Here is a 9,962-nt window from a genome sequence, read left to right as displayed (position 1 = left end):
CTCTTACAACAAAAACAACAGAAAGTGACAATTACTTTTCTTAATATATTAATTTGAAAATTAATATTGCCAACATATCCTAACCGAATGAAATCCAATAATATGAGGAATTGGAAATTTGTTGATTGTCTTCCAATGTCCTCTCTAATTTGGTAATTGGAGAAATAGGTCCAACATTGTACAATCCATATACACTGTCAGCTTGTTTGTTTGTGACAGTGTCTTGCTGTGTACAAGACAAATCTTGCTTCTCCTATCTCAGCCTCTCTATTAGTAGTATTGTTTATTTCATGTTTTTACACTATACTATGGTTTTCAGAACAGCTTATATATTTCAAATGTATTTATATACCCAAAAGAAACATAAGATTAACTAGGGAGGTGGCTTGTAAGAGAACAGCAAAGTGAAACTGAATGCTTTGCTTGACATTTGTAACTCTTGTATCAAGTTTGAAGAAGAGGACTTTATAAGTTACTCTTTCACTAAGATGAATGCTTTTCCAAATTATCATAGCTAATGAACCAAATTTTTACCCTCACCTAATGTCTGTGCCACCCTCCAAGCAGAACCATTGTTCATTGAAACAGTTGGTGAATGACTTTATGGATAGACCATCTTAATACACACACCATTTCTTAAATGAATGTTTCCTGTTCTCTGTGGGCTAAGAATAAAGTCACTCACTCAAGTCAAATAGCTTTGACCATAGCAGGAAGTCTGTATCCAAAAATCGTGCCTACAATTCATTCCTCAGCACAGCAGAACTGTCAACTCTCAGCTTAGCTACCATGGAGGTAAAATCCTTTGGTGATGTGAGGGTCAATTGAAGTACAGCCTTATTACAATGAAATCCAATATCTAAAAATTGTTCTTATTTTGGGCTTGTACCACAGTAAGAGGCAAGATTTTAAACTCTACTAAATACAAAACAAACAAAAAGACTTTATATATCCATGTTCATTTAAGAAAATACTAGTAGTGATGTATTATTTTTAAGTATACAGCTAATATGTTTGGAGTTATTTAAAATTTATATTGAGAGAAAAGTATTTTTATTATTGCTGTAGATGAGCATCTACATAAGACTGTTAAATTGATTGTTGTTTTATGTCAAACAACTTTTATAATACTTATTTTTATTGTTATAATATTTTATAAATTTTAAGGAATATGACAAAAAAGATATTGTGGGTATTGAAGGGGGGTCTATGGGAGGAGCAGTGGTACAAAAGGGGAACAAGAATGTGATTCAATTCTATTTAATTAAAATATGTTTTTAAATGTTAACAAATTCAGATAAATTGAAATCATGTAACTTTTCTCATCATAATGCAAGAAAAGTTTAAAAAAAAAGAAATACAACATGGGGCAACACTTTAATTTTCATCTCAATCCCTCCATGGTCTGAGAATATTCTTATTTAAAGATTAGATATCACAGGCAAGGCAGAGGAAGACCCTTTGGAAGATAATGGACTTTCAGACCAGCCAGAAGATGTGGCTTGTAACTTGTGACTAAAACCCTCCATACACTGACTGTAGACAGACATAAAACTCAAGTCTCAAGACAGCTTGCTGCAGTCAAATATGAGGGAGGGCATGGTAGGACCAGGCTGGACAAAATAATTAAAGTGCATAAAAAGTCCAGCAATAGACACAAGGCAAGCAGGATGCTTAGAGCGCAGAACCACACTTCAGCCTGGTCAGGGCATGGTGATAATGACTGTGATGGTTCTGATACTACAAAGTGTGAAGCAGGGCTTTCTGTGCACACACACACACACACACACACACACACACACACACACACGCACGCACGAGACACACTGCCGGCCTGTTTGTGTAAGCACTGACACCATACACTTGGTTATCTTGATTTAAAAGTAACCAAATGGGAATAAGCCTCATGTAGGGTCTAAATTTCAAATGTGAGCCTGTCCATTTGGACAGCTTCTTGCTCTATCTTTAGGAGAGCCTGGTAAGGTTGGTGTCATGTTTCCACAGATGAGAAAACTTAGACTGAAGTGAATGGTAACAGCTAAACATCCTAGCAAGGGCCAAAGCTTGTATTCAGACCAAACTGGCCTGACTCTTCCCTATAACTTGTATATTGTGTGACTTCATTCTTCCTTCTGTAAACTAATTGACACTGGAACCTTTCACTCACTGCTTTAAACCACCATACTATCTAAAACAAAACAAAAGAAACAAAAACTGCCACCAACGAAACCAAAAACAAGCAAATCGTTTCAAACAAAGGCAAATAAATACAAAAGGTCCACCAAAACCTAGGAGTTTTGCCAAGGTCACAGAGCTGTCTAAGGCAAACTGACACCTGAGAAGAGCGTGGGAGGAGGGGCCTGACACTGAAGTGAAAGGGCATATCTGCCCACCTCAGCCTAGGCAGCTCATGGGAAGAGGCGCTCAGAAAGTGCCTCTCTCCTTGCTGACTGACGTCCCAGGGATCAGGCCGTGGCTACCTTATGCTTGCCACAGGTAACCGTGATGGGCTGGCACCTGAATCAATGGCTGCCTCCCTCCTTTGCTCCCTCTATGCACTATTAATGAACTCACTCAGGGCTCAGCACCATGGCTGCCACTGAAGCTCAGTGGAAGAGCAGCTCGTGACCATGAAGAGCTCAGGTCTAAGGAAGAGGACGCAGAACGTGAAAATACTGAATGGCAGACAGTGCCCTCCATAGAAGAGAGAATGCCTCCAAGGGTGGGGCAGAAGCATGTTCAGAACCAGGCCAGTGTTTGGGGATTGTACCAGACAAACTTGCTGTTGAATGGTGAGTAGGAAGCAGGGGACAGCAGGAAGCGGCATGGACCCTCGAGCACAGGGCTGTGTGGTGAAATATTGCCACCCTATATAGCCCTCTCTGATCATGAGCTGCAGGACCAGGATTCTGCCTTTCATGCCGCTCCATTTCTCTTGCCATTTACTAGCTTTAATGGCATTGCATTATTTATTTGCCCATTGCCCATCTCTCCCACAGGGATGTAAACAGTATCCAAGCAGATACTGTTCAGTGCTGGGTCCCAGAGCCTAGAGCTCCATAGCACACAGTAGATGCTCAGTCAGTAAGTAAATATCATCTCAATAAATGAAGTTATGAGGCAATGTCACTGAAAATACCATGTGTATGTTGTTTTACCTCTTTCTTAGTATGACGCAAATAAGGGAGTGTTTTCATAACCGCCACTTTTTTTTTCATGTTCTCCTAGTGTAAATTAAGAATAAGAAAATATTGACAGGGCTCATCTTCCCCTGAGTTTAATCCCCCAACGGTGAAAGAGTGGGAAAGAGAATGGAGGAAGAAAGAAGAAAGAAAAGAAAGAAGAGGACAGAGGGAGAGGAGGGTAATGTGAAAGCTAAACTCAGTTTATATCATTTCAGTATCTGTAACAACCTGATGAGCAGGTATCTTAGGGTTTCTAGTGCTGTGATAAATATGTCAATTTGACACAATCTAGAGTCCATCTGAGAAGGGAGCCTCAATTGGAAAAATGCCTTCATAAGATCAGGCTATAGGCAAGCTTGTAGGGCATTTTATTAATTAGTGGTTGATTAAGGAGGTCCCAGCACACTGTGGGTTGAACCATCCCTGGGCTTGTGGTCTTGGATTCTATAAGAAAGTAGACTTAGCAAGCCATGAGGAGCGAGCAATAAACAGCACCCTTTCATGGCACTGCATCAGCTCCTGCCTCCAGATTGCTGCCCTGCTTGAGTTCCTATTCCGCTTCCTTTGATGATGAACTGTGATGTGAATGATGTGAATGCATACGCTGAATAATCCCTTTCCTCCCCAAGTTACTTTGGTCACAGTCTCACTGCAGCGATGATAACCCTAACTAAGACAATGATCCAATATGATCTGGGGAGGAACAGGTTTATTTCAGCTTCTAGGTCTCAGTCTATCACCGAGGGAAGTCAGAGCAGGAGTTCAAGGCAGGAAACTATAGTCAGGAACTGGAACAGAGACCACCAAGCCTCACTTGATCCCCATGGCTTGCTTAGTTCACTTATTTGTCCCAGATCCACCACCCAGAGCCTTTCCATATCAATCATTAATTAAGAAAATGCCCTACAGCCAGGCCAGTCTAATGGAGGCATTTTCTCAGTGAGGACTCTCTCCTAAAATGAGAGCTAGAGAGCTTATATGGAGTCGAGGGAAAATGAGCCAGGTAAACTTATCCCCAGCTGACTCCAAAGGAATTCTGGTTGCCTGTGATTTACTTGGTCTGATCTCCCAGACAGTGAGTGAAGCATCCAGAGCTGGAATCTTCACCAAGAGCTACTTGACTACCCATGACCACCTCAGAATCTGTACAAACCCTGCCCTGAAGCCCTGCCCTGCAGGATCAGAAGATATCCATGCCAGTTGGCACAACTGTACCCTCCAGAAAGTGTGCCCTTTCTTAGACTCCCATTATGGTTTCCAACTCAAAGCACCAATGTCCTTTACTCATTGTCTAAAGAAATAAGCTCAGACCCTGAGAAAATTCTATGAAGGTCACCCAGGTACTTAATGTCCAAACCCGAAGTTAGAAAGTTTTACTGCTCAGTCTGGGATCTCGCTTCCATGTTACACTAAGTCCTGGACCACAGACATTTGCAATTGAAAAAGCACTCTCCATTTTAGCTCTCAGAACACATGACAGTTTCTCACCCCAGATTGTTCTCAACTCAGTATGAAAACACATAACAGAGTATGAATGCCTGAGTGAAAGAAAGACCTAAACTTAAATTATTCCCGAACGGCAAGCTATTGTCAGTGATTGACAGCCAGTCTAGACACTCACCAGTGACAGCCATACACAAAGTAAGCCTTCAAAGGGAGCTCAGTTTTCTTTAATTAGCAGAGCTGAAATGAAACCATTTAGGAAATTATACTATTGGGCAACTGGTGGATTTTAAACACGATGAGAAAAATAAAGGCTGAGCCTGATAGTAACCAACAGCAGAGCCAGGGCTGTCAGATATGCCCGGCTTGAGAGCAAGTGGGTCCTGGAAGACACACCTGCCTGCCTCCCTGTCGTGGGCCCAGCCTGGACACAACCATTCTCTCATTTGTTGAAGTCTCATTGACTCTAGGCTCCACTCAAGAGTGTTGGCAATGGCCAAAGAGAGCGAGTCCATGCTCCCTCCCACTCCCACACAAGTATGCAGTATGGGATACCTTTGTGACAAGTGGCATAAAAGGAAACACAGGGTACTGGGACACAAAGAGACCTGTGAAGATGAAACTCCATGCCACTTGGAAAACTGTCACCTCTAAGATAAATCCAGCCAAGGGGGCAATTTGCTCAGTCACTGGGAGAAAAATAGGGGTGGCCAGGGAAGAGAACTGGTAGCCATCGAAGGAATGGACCTCTGCTCTTCTGGAGCACATGTCCTAACCTTACTGTCTTAAGATCACAGCTCTGGAAAGTTGCAAGGGCTCAAATCACTCATTAACATTCACTCCACAAACCCTCTCTCTAGTTCCAGGACATCCAATGCTAGGACAGACCAAGAAGGCACACACAGGGGCCTACAAGTACTTCCCTGGGACTACATTTCCTGGAACCAGACCTCCAGGGAGGATCTTGTTATAGGATTGGACTTCTTCCTGAGGCAAGCACAGGAAATGATACTAGAACCTGTACCATTCACTCAGCTCATGCCTCCAAGAGTCCTGGACTCTCTAGGTACCAGTGCTGTGAAAACCACAAGGAAATTGGAGAAAGGGGGCATCTATTTGATTGAAAGAGAAGTTTGGATAGAATGACTTCTCATCTAGATCCCAGCAGAGTAGAAGAAGGTGAAGATTCAATCTCATCCCTCACATGTCTCCAAATAGCTATATAAAGGACAAAGTTAGCCCCATCAGTGAACCATTCCCCACATGCACCCTGCCTCGCTACCTCCACCTGAGCCTGGGCGGAGTTAGTCATAAATTTAAAATGCTAATTAGCAAATATTTAATGAGCTATTCCTCTGGGCCAGTGCTCATTTCCCTTAATGCCCAGCAGCACTCCATGAAGCAGCTCCAGTACCTATCATCCTCACTGTTGCAGAGCTGGGAACAAAAAAGGCAGAGTGTGAAATGCTAGCCACTCTGTTGGTGACAGAACTGGTGTTTGAACATAGTGCTCAAGCCCCCAGCCATGGAAATGTCCCAATTCAAGGCCCTTGCAAATTCATTTCTTCCTGACTACCTGGTCTGTAAGAGTAAAAAGAGAAGGAAACAGAGTTACCCCAATACAGGGACAAGCTTGTACCCTCTTAGTCCAGGAGCCAGCATGTTCAGCCTGGTCCCATTACTATTCATTTTGCCTTCCTTTAGGGTAGGTGTGTGTATCGGGGGAGAAACAGAGGAAGAGAGTGGCCCCTCCTGCACTTCTGACACCATCCTGTACGAATGATAAGCCACAAGACCCAGGACTGAGAGGACTCTCACTTGAAAGTTTTAGTGCAGCAGCATCCCAGTCAACTAAACTCCTAACTGCCGGGTACCCAAGTCTAGGGCTGACTAGAGGGTACGTGGTCTAGGAAGCCCCAGTCTGATCAAAGTATGTCCTAGTCTCTCAAAGGCAGGCTGTTGATAGTGAATGCCCCTCAAAGAGGGCTCTACTCTGGCCATGGGATAAGAGCAGCCCAGCAGCCCAAGAAAGGGAACCAGCCACAACTCCAAGGTTAGAGAGGGCCCACTCACATGTAGCCAGATGCAGCCAATTAGAGCTAATTGGCCACCTGTAGATGAGGCGACCCTGGAGGCAGAGCCCACTGTTAGACTTTTGATAGGCCCGTGGCTGCCTTTCTGCCTGTGGCTTGCCCTCCTGCCCTCAGATACCTGCCCCACTTGGACTAATGAGCCCATGCTACAGAGGAAGGAGGCTACACAGGGAGGGCACAACCTGCCGAGAAGCTCTCTCCTCTAATAAACGGTCCTGAGATGCTCCTGAGAGCCACGGTTGGATTCTCCCATGAATGGAGCCTCAGGTGCTGAGGGGCAGAGGCACATAGCAACAGCCCATTTAGCAGGGGACAAATGGCCTCCTTTGAGGCCAGCAGATAAAACACTGTGCTCAGATAGGGCCCCATGCAAGACGCAGAGGGGGAGGTGGTACCTCCTCGCTCAAGATAGCCTGGATGAGAAAGGAAAGGTGGTGTGTCTCTTTCAATCAACCCAGAGGCAAAAGCAAAGTGGGAATAATATTGCAACGGAGAAGAATATTAGCAGTCATGGGAGCCTGTAAGCATGCACACAGGCCCTCCTGGTTCATAGCTTAGGTATGCATGCAGCAGCTCTTCACAGCAACTTGGAGCAACAAGAGAGAAGAAAAATGGCTTCCCTGCCTGAGAGAAAAGCATCTGCAGGCAGAGCTAGGAGGCTGGAAGCTTGAGCCCAGCATCACACAAGCACAGCACTGAGGTCATAGTTCAAATTAGGCTTTTGCATTCCAAACCCAGGCTTTTTATGTTTCTTTCATGTTTGGTTGGTTGGAGTGGGGACGGGGAGGCTGTTTTGTTCTGTTATTTTTATCACAATATATTAAGATTGAAAAACTTGTATATACATACACACAACATCTCTCTCTCTCCTGCTATGCTATAATTCAAGATCTGATAATAAAAACTATTTATGCAAAGATAATAAATGATACAAATAAAAAAATGACAATATGTTGTCCCTTTAAAACAGTAGATGCCAGGTACTCCACTGCTTTCAGTTCTAATAAGAAAATATGGTGGAAATGCTGGTGTGGTGGGAGAAACACACATATGAGAGTCAGCAGTGCTGCCTGCACACAGTAGGGGATCAATAACTGTTCAGTGAATTGGATGTCGTGAAATCAGCACAGAGCCACGGGGAGAAGAGAGAGAAGGTATTCTGTGGAAACACAGCTACTCTGGGTAAGATACTCTGCTGGGAGTTTGGCACAAAGAAGACATTTGCAGTCTTCCAAGCTGGTTCCTGACATCAGCTGGAAGCTCCTACTGTCTTAACATCACACTCACAGAGAGAACACAGCAGGACATGGGCTTCCAAACAGTTCCTGGGAAACGTCTGACCATCACCGACAGTCCTGACAGGGTCTCATCTCAGTGTCATAACTTCTTTCTCTTTTTTAAAGGGAATATTTTAGGTTATAGAGAGAAGGATAGTTTGTAAAATCCCAGTGGCAGTACAGGCGCTGCAGCTTGATGCCAGGAGGCATCCTCCCTCCCCGCTATTGGGTTGTTCTGGGAGTGATTTTTTGCCTGATGGTAACCTCTGTCAATTTGTCACTTTTCACTCCTCACAGCACTGGTGGCTTCAAAGCACTTTGAAGAGTGCTGGAAATATCTCAGATCGCCACTTCACACTTTCCCCCAGGGAGGACTGGAAGAATCGTTACCAATTATTGGACAGCTGCAATAATGATGATAATCGGAGCATGATCCAAACAGTCAACTTTCTTCCTTTCCCCTGTACTTCACTGGGGCACCTAATGTGTATCATTTTATTGGCCCTTTGAAAAATAGCCCTGCAACCTTTAACTTGGGAATGCCTGTACAATGGCATGGTGAGAAGGTCATGTGGTCACTTTAAGGCCTGTGGCCTTCACCAGTGGTCTTTCACCCATTTATGTAACCACTGCATCCCAGCAGCTAGCACAATGCCTAGGATATAAACATTAAGACAGTGTAAATTGAGAAACTCTCAGTAACTCAGATAGTCAGATAGACCAAAGCTCACAGCATGTGTAGAGACTGATTGCTGGGGAGCTTTAGATATGCATGGAAGGGTGTGAGGAAGGTTCCACAGAGGTAAGGATGCCTCACTCTGGAAGGGGAGGTAAAATTTTGTCAAATGACACATGAAGAGCAGGAACAGAATTTCTGCTGTGGTTGGGGTGCAGAGGGCAGCAGGCCCAGAGACATGGAGGACAGAAGAATATGGTCCTGGGCAAAGGTCTTCTCAGCAGTGTAGGAGGGAGGGAGGGAGAGAGGGAGGGAGGGAGGGAGGGAGGGAAGGAGGGAGAGAGGAAGGGAGAGGGAGGGAGGGAGGGAGGGAAAAGGAGGGAGGCAGCAGGTAAAGAGAACACTGGAAAGAAATGAGACTGGGGAACAGCTCTTTCAGGTCAAGGAGTTTGGAGTTCATTTTGAAGGCTATTGTGGTGTCTGGGGTTTTCTGAGCAAGGGTGTTTGCATTCTGTATAAATTCCACCCACACAGATACCTGGCCCTATAAAAGGGGCTGCTTGGCCCCTCCTCTCTCTCTTACTCCTGCTTCTCTCCCTTGTCTCTTCCCCCCTTGCTCCCTCTCTCTCCCCATTCCCTGCCCCCCTGCTCCACGTGGTCATGGCCATCCCTTACTTCTCTACTCTCTCCTTCTCTCTGCCTTTCTTTGCCTCTGCTACCTTCTTAACTCCCCTCCCCATGCCCTAAATCAACTCTATTCTATACTATACCACTATACCAGCAGGCATGTGTCTGGTCCCTCAGGGGGAGGGGATGCCTAGGCATAGGCCCGCCGAGGCACCCCCTTCCCCCACACCTCGCCAGAACATATTCTTATAGCTCTTTTTCCTTTTATGATCACAACAAAAGGTGTGATATTCTATGGAAACATCCACTTCACGTTTCCACTCTGCTCTCTAGAAGGACATAGGAAGGTCACAGCACTTCCAGCCTGTCCTTTCAAAGAAAAGGGGGTGATCTATCTTTCCAGTAAAACCAAGGGCAGACAGTGAATTTGTAACCACAGCAGATGTGTTCTAGGCTCATGCAGCACCATGACTCTTACATTCAGGGCATCTAAGGTCTCTGGCGATGCATGGGCGGGTCTCACAGACCTGTTGCCATGGCAACCGCTGCCATATTACCAGAATCCATTGGGCTCACCTCCCACCTTTACCTGCAGCCACTACGTCAAAACCCATATATATACATATATATATATATGTATGTATATATATATATATATATA

At 44.6% G+C, this 9,962-nt stretch overlaps 1 protein-coding gene and 1 long non-coding RNA gene across 5 annotated transcripts in view; one reads left to right on the top strand and one right to left on the bottom strand.

The window, feature by feature from the left end:
* The window catches only part of LOC116096326, a 12,515-nt gene extending 3,842 nt beyond the window's left edge, over positions 1 to 8,673 (top strand). The window contains exon 2 of the long non-coding RNA XR_004120952.1: positions 8,296 to 8,673. This is a non-coding gene — a long non-coding RNA (uncharacterized LOC116096326). The remainder of the gene's footprint in view (positions 1 to 8,295) is intronic.
* Positions 1 to 9,962, bottom strand: part of Dab1 (DAB adaptor protein 1) — a 1,131,348-nt gene that overhangs the window by 1,109,212 nt on the left and 12,174 nt on the right. The window lies entirely within an intron of this gene.

The sequence above is a fragment of the Mastomys coucha genome, unplaced genomic scaffold, assembly GCF_008632895.1.
Source record: "Mastomys coucha isolate ucsf_1 unplaced genomic scaffold, UCSF_Mcou_1 pScaffold18, whole genome shotgun sequence".
NCBI classification, from domain to species: Eukaryota; Metazoa; Chordata; class Mammalia; order Rodentia; family Muridae; genus Mastomys; species Mastomys coucha.
This window is presented reverse-complemented; position numbering and strand designations above follow the sequence as displayed.